Source organism: Callorhinus ursinus, unplaced genomic scaffold (assembly GCF_003265705.2).
Source record: "Callorhinus ursinus isolate GAN/ISIS: 27379988/994484 unplaced genomic scaffold, GSC_fseal_2.0 scaffold10, whole genome shotgun sequence".
In the NCBI taxonomy this organism is placed as follows: domain Eukaryota; kingdom Metazoa; phylum Chordata; class Mammalia; order Carnivora; family Otariidae; genus Callorhinus; species Callorhinus ursinus.
Window position 1 is genome coordinate 16,642,379 of NW_027397072.1, and position 9,221 is coordinate 16,651,599.

The following is a 9,221-nucleotide window of genomic DNA, read 5'->3' on the forward strand; positions in this document are numbered from 1 at the left end:
ACACACACATAACTGGATACTGATCTAGACCTGCCCATGATATATATACACACACACACGTAACCCCTGCCCATGACACACACACACACACACACACACACACACACGTAACAGGATACTGATCTAGACCTGCCCATGATACACACACACACACACACACGTAATCCCTGCCCATGACACACACACACGTAACTGGATACTGATCTAGACCTGCCCATGATACACACACACACACACACACACACACACGTAACCCCTGCTTTTCCAAAGTCTGTGTTCTGCTGCTTTGCTTTTATGAAATACCTATGTTAGCACCTGTTTCCGCCAACTGAAAGAAACCCAAAGAGATCTTCGCTTTTATGAATAAAGGCTAAAAGTGAAAGTAGTGTTCAGTGTGTGTTTGGCAGTGGGCAGGTAGAGAGGCTGCGTGTTGCACCCTGAGCACCTCCCCCGCCGGAACTCCATTCCACATCCAGCCACCAGAGCTTTGAACTGTGTCTGCAAGCGTCCGTGCTTTACCTGAATTTACTGTGTGCACACACTAGCAAGCTGTGTCCTAAGATATCAGAAAAGCCTACGAGAGCTTATTTTTGGGGCCTGGGAACACTCGAAAAATTTTCACCATACAGGTTAAAGGCGATGGCTTTTTTCCTTTATGCCGTTTCAACTTATAAAAGGTTTCACAGGAACGCTCGACTTTCAGATAGTGGGGGAAACAGGAAGTCCCCAGGACTTCACACAATGAAGTGTCATGATAAGGTCTGCATGGTAGGCCACGTACTCTGGCTACAGTGGCAACGAGAGGCCGGAGGAGTCAAGGTGTGGTGGGAGGACAAGGCGGGCATGTGTGTTACTGTCCACTGATTCTGCCTGAACAGCCATTAAATCCATTAGCTGAATATGGAAAAGAGAGACTGCGCTTATAAAAACATTGGTCTTTATTACAATACCCTTATGACTTAACCAATGTTTAAAAGGATAATTAATCCTGTAAAGAGGAAAATATGTGACTTAGTAGTCCAGAGAGTCAGTTACTAACAGCTCAACCTGGAGGTGCAGACTTCCTATGAATTACTTCACAGAGATTTTTCTGGGTGTCACCTGGGGTCTTAGTTTTGAATGCTGCAAAGGATCTGTGGCTCACAGGCGGCTCACTTATTCCTCCCATTCTCCTGGTTTTTGCTCACTGCAACCATTTCTGGGCACTCCAAAGGCCTTAAAACGGAAATTCATTTTGCCATGGCTCGTAGCAGAATGTGAAGTCCTTCCTGTTGCTAGAGACCAGAGGACCTGGCAGTGGCCTGGTTCCTTCCTTCGGGGGTCAGTGTCTCTACAGCTCAGGTGTGTGTGTGGCCTCATGGCCAGTGGGTGACTATTTCCGTCAGGGCCACCTGGCCACAGCTTCCCTTTGAGGTATCCTGGGAGGACAAGCTGCCTGCAGGCATTAATTACCTACCAACAGGGCTAATAACTTTAGGTTCTCTCTACCCCACGTCCTACCCTTACCCACAAGAACCTTTGAAATTCTATCTGGGAAATAGTGTATGGAACAGTCATTGTGCCCAGTGGTTCTGCACTTCCTCAGAGTAGGAAACAGTGCTGTGAAATCTGGAAATGCTGACTTGGGCTCGTGGCCATCAGGGGTGTTCCTCTGCTCCAGCGCACTCTCCTGCTGGAAGATTCCTGAACACCGAGAGAGGCACTCTGGGAGCCCTCAGAGCAGCCCAAACTGGTGGTGAAGTCCTGGGAAAAGCCCTACTATGAAAGGGTCAGCTGGAAGGATGGCCAGGCAGAAAGACCCCCCCAGGAGCCTCTCCGACGAAGAGGACTATCACCATCCTGCACCCGCTGCTGCTTCTGCCTCACATCTCAGAGACTCTTTCTATGGCAAACTTAGCATTTACTTTTCGGTGAGGCAATCACCACTTGAAATGTCTCCCCTGAGAAGTCCAGCTTGATGAGCCTCAGCACTGGGGAAACACCATTCCTTCCCTCATGCATGAAAGTGTCAGACAGCTGAGCAGGAATAATACACATGGATTCCAGGGACCCTACACCTAGCTTTGGGTATGAAGAGACAAGTCATGTCCAAGTAGTTACGGGCATGCGCTACCCAAGGCATGTACTGGGAACCTTAACACAACACAGACAGCCTAATAGTGAGGGTTCCAGATTGCCCATATGTTCATGTAATTTTATTTCTCAATTCTCCATGACCAGTAACCATTTAGAATGGGCTAGATATTGTTAAATCTCTAAGTGATGGTGCGGTAAGGTCTTTTGTTTTTTTTTTTGTAATTCTTCTTCAGACTATATTCACTGAAGGGCCCTCTATGAAAATCTTGGCTTACAAGTAAAACACATGGTTATTTGAATGCCTTTACATACACTGGCTCAAGATACTTCCCGTCCCTATAGATTACAAGTCACAGGCAATAGATCTGAACAGAAGACTCTGCATCTGTAACCCTAAACAGGAAACTGAAAAAGGATGGGGTGTGTAGAGGTACTAGTGGGGGTTGGGGGCAGACAGGTGAAGTAGAAAGAAAGGAAGAACTGGACACCAAAGCATGGTGGTTAAGAGTGTATACTACTATTATGTCCATATGTCAAAGCAAATTACCATCACAACACATGATAATGAACTGATAAAAACTGAGAATAATGTGCTAAGGTCTGTACTCATGGAGTCCTCACGACAACACTCTGAGGAAGGCCTTTTATCCCTATTTTATAGAAAAGGAAACTGAGGCTTAGTGGGAGTACGTTGCTTAAGTTCAAACAATTAGTGAGTTGTAAAGCTGGGTTATAAATCCAGGGACAACATTCCTAATCAGTTCTTTTTACTACTCTTTACAATTAACAATGAACTGACCCAACCAAAGAGGCAAAGCATCTGTACTCAGAAAACTATAAAATTCTCATGAAAGAAATTGAGGAAGACACAAAGAAATGGAAAAATGTTCCATGCTCATGGACTGGAAGAACAAATATTGTGAAGATATCAATGCTACCTAGAGCAATCTACACATTCAATGCAATCCCTATCAAAATACCATCCACTTTTTTCAAAGAAATGGAACAAATAATCCTAAAATTTGTGTGGCACCACAAAAGACCCTGAATAGCAGAGGAATGTTGAAAAAGAAAAGCAAAGCTGGTGGCATCACAATTCTGGACTTCAAGCTCTACTACAAAGCTGTAATCATCAAGACAGTATGGTAATGGCACAAAAACAGACACATAGATCAATGGAACAGAATCGAGAGCCCAGAAATGGACCCTCAACTCTATGGTCAACTCATCTTTGACAAAGCAGGACAGAATGTCCAATGGCAAAAAGACAGTCTCTTCAACAAATGGTGTTGGGAAAACTGGACAGCCACATGCAGAAGAATGAAACTGGACCATTTCCTTACACCACACACAAAAATAGACTCCAAATGGTTGAAAGACCTCAACGTGAGACAGGAGTCCATCCAAATCCTAAAGGAGAACACAGGTAGCAACCTCTTCGACCTCAGCCGCAGCAACTTCTTCCTAGAAACATCGCCAAAGGCAAGGGAAGCAAGGGCAAAAACGAACTATTGGGATTTCATCAAGATAAAAAGCTTTTGCATAGCAAAAGAAACAGTCCACAAAACCAAAAGACAACCGACAGAATGGGAGAAAATATTTGCAAATGACATATCAGATACAGGGCTAGTATCCAAAATCTATAAAGAACTTATTAAACTCAACACCCAAAGAACAAATGATCCAATCAAGAAATGGGCTGAAGACATGAACAGACATTTTTCCAAAGAAGACATCCAAATGGCCAACAGACACATGAAAAAGTGCTCAACATCGCTCGGCATCAGGGAAATCCAAATCAAAACCTCAATGAGATACCACCTCACACCAGTCAGAATGGCTAAAATTAACAAGTAAGGAAATGACAGATGTTGGCGGGGATGCAAAGGGGAACCCTCCTACAGTGTTGGTGGGAATGCAAGCTGGTGCAGCCACTCTGGAAAACAGTATGGAGGTTCTTCAAAAAGTTGAATAGAGCTACCATACGATCCAGCAATTGCACTATTGGGTATTTACCCCAAAGATACAAATGTAGGGATCCGAAGGGGTACGTGTACCCCGATGTTTATAGCAGCAATGTCCACAATAGCCAAACTATGGAAAGAGCCAAGATGTCCATCGACAGATGAATGGATAAAGAAGATGTGGTATATATATACAATGGAATATTATGCAGTCATCAAAAGGAATGAAATCTTGCCATTTGCAATGACATGGATGGAACTGGAGGGTATCATGCTGAGCAAAATAAGTCAGTCAGAGAAAGACATGTATCATATGACCTCACTGATATGAGGAATTCTTAATCTCAGGAAACAAACTGAGGGTTGCTGGAGTGGTGGGTGGTGGGAGGGATCAGGTGGCTGGGTGATGGACATTGGGGAGGGTATGTGCTATGGTGAGCGCTGTGAATTGTGTAAGACTGTTGAATCACAGACCTGTACCTCTGAAACAAATAATACATTATATGTTAAAAAAAGAAGAAGAAGAAGAAGATGGCAGGAAGGGAAGAATGAAGGGGGAAAATCGGAGCGGGGGACAAACCATGAGAGACTATGGAATCTGAGAAACAAACTGAGGGTTCTGGGGGGGTGGGGGATGGGTTAGCTTGGTGATGGGTATTAAAGAGGGCACATACTGTATGGAGCACTGGGTGTTATATGCAAACAATGAATCATGGAACACTACATCAAAAACTAATGATGTAATATATGGTGATTAACATAACATAATAAAAAAAATGAACTGACCCATGTTATGAAAACACAAAAGCTAAAGACTGGGGGGAGAGGGTCTTAAACTGGCTATGAGAACTGAGTGTGGTCAGCAAGGGCAGGAGCACACCCAACATCTGTACTTACAGCCTTCTTCACAGTCTATGTAGTTCCAGGGCGCTGCGTGTCATGGGCGGGATAACTGCTGGGAAATTACTGGAATTGTTACCTGAGGATCTCAGGCTATCAGCGGCATATTTAAATCCAAAGGTTTGTATGAAGATAAAGTATTTCCTGTAGTTTCTTTCTTCTTGGCACTTGCTTTGATACACATGAGACTTGATAAGAAGTACACATTATTGAATGGGAATTATTCTGTTTCCAAACTGCTGTCATGTTAAGTAATCTATTTCTCTATTAAACACAAAATTTAATTTTCCCAGTTTTTGTACATTTTGACTTCTCAGGACTGCTTTTTGCTTTTCCTCATGTGTTTTCTGCGGTAAGGCGGAATTATGGTTACTATGGTCTCTGTGCTCACAGACATATTATCCTTTAACCTTTCAGTGCGCCCCTAAGGAGATATGTCCCTGCAGAAATGTCCCTGCACATGGTTGCAGTTTGCCACCATACAGAAACCACACTTGTCTTTTCTCATGTGGGTGTTTTTTTCTCTCACTTTTTGCTGCTGAAACTCACAGTTTCAAAGCAGTCTCACTAAAAATGACTCTAACCCTATTTCCCATCTGGTATTAGCTAAGTGGTTGAAATTCACCAGTGAGTAAAACAGCTCTGCCCTGGTGAAGCTGCCAGATTAGGGAAAAACATGGGCATGTACAAACTGGCCATTCAACACAATAGGCAGAGAGAGGTACTGTTACAGGAGCCCAACGTAGGAAAACCCAAATTCTGCCCTGAAGGAGTCAACAAAGCTTTGTTTTAATACACGTTTTGTGTTGCTGGCTTTTATGCATTACTAAGAGGATTTATTTTAAGAACAAAAGAAATGCTAGAAACCCTCTTATGACCTAAGTTTATGTATTTGATTTAGCTAATAACTAATAAAAATCACTTTCAATGACATATCTTAAAATAATAAACATGAAAAAAACACAGAAATCTCTATCTGGTGGTGTACACACACACACACACACACACACGGGAATACTATTCAACCATAAAAAGGAAGGAAATACTGCTGTTTGTGACAATATGGATAGCCCCTGAAGGCATTATATTAAGTGAAGTAAGTCAGAGAAAGACAAATACTGTATGATTTCACTTATAGGTGGGCTCTACCAAAAAAAAAAAAAAAAAAAAAAGAACTCCTAGAAACAGAGAACACATTGGTAGTTTCCAGAGATGGGGGCTGGTAGGGGGTGGAGGGATTGGGTAAAGGTGGTCAAAAGGTACAAACTTTCAGTTATAATATGAATTAAGTCCTGGTGATCTAATGCACAGCATGGTGACTATAGTTAACAGTATTGTACTGTATACTTAAAAGCTGCTAAGACAGTAGACCTTAAAAGTTTTCATCACAAGACATTTAAATTTATAACTACGTGAGGTGATTATGTTAACTAAACTTAACTGTGGTAATCATTTTGCAATATATACATATACCAAATTCATCATGTTTTATACCTTAAACTAACACAATGTTTTGTGTCAATTATATCTCAATAAAACTGGAAAAAAAATCTCTAATTGTATTACTTCTCTTTGTTCAACAATCCAGTAGGACTATAGGCATTACAGGAATCACAGGTCTAATAAAAGGAAGTTTTCATAGTCTTAGAATGTTATTTATTTAAATTTTACTTATTTATGTATTCATTCATTTATTCATTTATTCATTTTGTTAACCCTACGGGTAAGCTGAATTTGAGAAGCTCCTCAGAACATAATTCACCATGTAGCCAAGTTTGGTATAAACTTGTTCCTGGTGGTTAAACAAATTGAACTTCCTCTCTTCAAGCGGTCTTTAGGCAATCTGTTTCATGATAGAGTGTAGACCTGAGCAGAGGGGTAAATGGTATTTCAGGGCCAATATACTCAGAGTGAAAGGGCTTCTCATAAAGTCTTCATGTTCTATTATGGTAAAATAATCTGTGAAACTGCTCAAGTTCATTATGCAGTTACAGGGGAAGAACGGTGCAGTAGGTGTAGTGTTGAGAGCTTGGACCCTGAGCCATACCTGCCTCGACTGGAATCTTGGTTCTTCCATTTATTAGCATTGTTATCTTGGGCCAATTTCTTAGCCTCTCTGTGCCTGTTTCCTTCTCTGTAAAGTGTGGGATGGTAAGATCAGAAAACAAGCATATCAAGTACCTGACATATAGTAAACACTCTAAAGGGCAGTTGCTATTCTACTGCTGATGACAATGAAGACAAAGGAATCTCCTGTGGGGGTAACATCTGTCTAGGTTCTTCCCTACAGTGGGAGTTGTGCTCAGGTCAGAGGAGGAAGCAACCACATGACCTTAAATTAATTTTTAAGAAAATATATTTTCTTCTGATAAGCTGCTTTTGATATGTCAGGCTCAGAAAATATATTAAGTATTATATACTTTCTTTCCTTTTTTCAAAAAAAAAGATGTATTTATTTTTGGGGGGAGAGGAGGGGCAGGGGGAGAGAGAGAGAGAATCTCAAACAGATTCCCTGCCAAGCATGGAACCTGACATGGGGCTTGATCCCACAAACTTGAGATCATGACCTGAGCTGAAATCAAGAGTCAGTTGCTTTAACCAACCGAGCCACCCAGGCGCCCCTTATGCACTCTTTAAGCCTAAAGCAAAGCATTTTACTATATACATTATCATATAGTATACACACACACACACACACACACACACACACACACGCTGTATTCCCCTGAGAAGACCATGGGGAAAGACACTGGTTGGAAGATCCAAGATCAGCTGTCAACCAAATACACAAACACAGCCCCTGTCTTCAAGCCACCACTCACGCTTGGCTTGCTGAGGTGACTCTCACCAGTTTTACTTATTAATGAGACCTGGAGCCTACATTGCAGTGCCATCTGGCTATTCCTGGTTGAGTGTCTTCTAAAATGAAGGACGGTACCCGCATTCGGAGAATGTCACTTTGCCTCCTGGTAGGGTTCACAGGGGGAAGCCCCGGGCTGTTGCAGCAGCAGAGATAAGTCCCCCTGCTTTCCTGGGCTGCTTTTGCAGATTCCTCTGTTAGCATTCCACGAAGAGCTGTAGCTCCCTGGGTGTCCAGTACATGTACAAGACGACTTCTTTAGAAAGAGTGCTGAGCCGTCATGCTGTGCAGCAGGGGAAGCCCCCCGCATTGTGAGAGTAACCACAGAGCAATGGTGTAGATGCTCAGGGTAGAGACATTTTCTCCTTCGTGCTCTGAGAAGTCAGAAAAATTGTCATTCCTGCTTTCTCCACTTTTCCTCTCCTTCTCAGAAATAACTGCCACCTGACAAGTTTGGGTTTGTTTTTTGTTTGCTTTGTTTATGCTCAAAGGAGCCAAAGATCAGATACAAAGCAGCTGGCTGCCTGCCAAGGGGTCAAATCAGTCCTCGCACATCTAGGTACCTCCCAGCGAGATCTCCCTGTCCTGCCTTTATTTCCCTGTTTGCATCCCCCCCTCCTTCCAGCTTTCCCAGGCTCAGGGGACTAACCCTCCTTCATGCGTTCCACCCCCGCGGAGAACCCGGGGCAGGCTGCTGTTTTCCCCGGACAGTCGGATCTTGCACCCGCAGAGGAGTCCTACTCCGTAGCATAAGGTCTTCTTTTCTGTTATTTAAAAACCACATTCCTCTTGGGAACAGACGGAGAGCAGTCACTAAGCTTTACAATTTCACTGCAGTCTTTCTGAGCAACCCTTTTTAGGAACTTGAAGAATTGCTAAAGAAAGGGAGATAGTTTAGGAAATTCATTTTCCAATTTACCTTGTTTCCTTTCTTCCTTTTATCCGGAATTGGCTCAATTATCATTCTTGAGACCATGAGAATTAAAATCCCCAAAGACGAAGAGGCGTGGCTGAGGGTGGAGGTGACGACACAACGCTCTATGGCCAGAGCCGCCAGCCCTCTTCGGCCGCTCAAGGGAGCGGTGGGACTCGACGCAGCGACGGGAGCGGAGGATGAGGAGGGCAGAGGCCGGCGCGCCATGGCCGGGACCCCTCGCAGCCACAGGCTTGCCAAGTGAGGCGCCCCCTTTCTGTGCGGCTCAAGTGTAAAGGGCCAGAACACGCTCCCAAATGGAAGGCACTGGACGAGCTAGTGACTGGCTTTGTCTCTTTCTTACCCGGGACTAGAGTAAGAAGCTGACCCGAGGCATCGACGTTCTTCGGCCGACGCTACAGGGTCTGAGGCGTCCGCAACAAACTTCCCCTCTTGTCTCCGCTTCTCCCCGGTCACGTGCCCGTATCCCCTTGTCTCCGCTTCTCCC

General features: G+C 43.7%; 1 protein-coding gene across 3 annotated transcripts in view; it reads right to left on the bottom strand.

Annotated features, from left to right (window-relative positions):
• The window catches only part of LDAH (lipid droplet associated hydrolase), a 109,000-nt gene that overhangs the window by 2,973 nt on the left and 96,806 nt on the right, over positions 1-9,221 (bottom strand). The gene's annotated exons all lie outside the window — the stretch shown is intronic.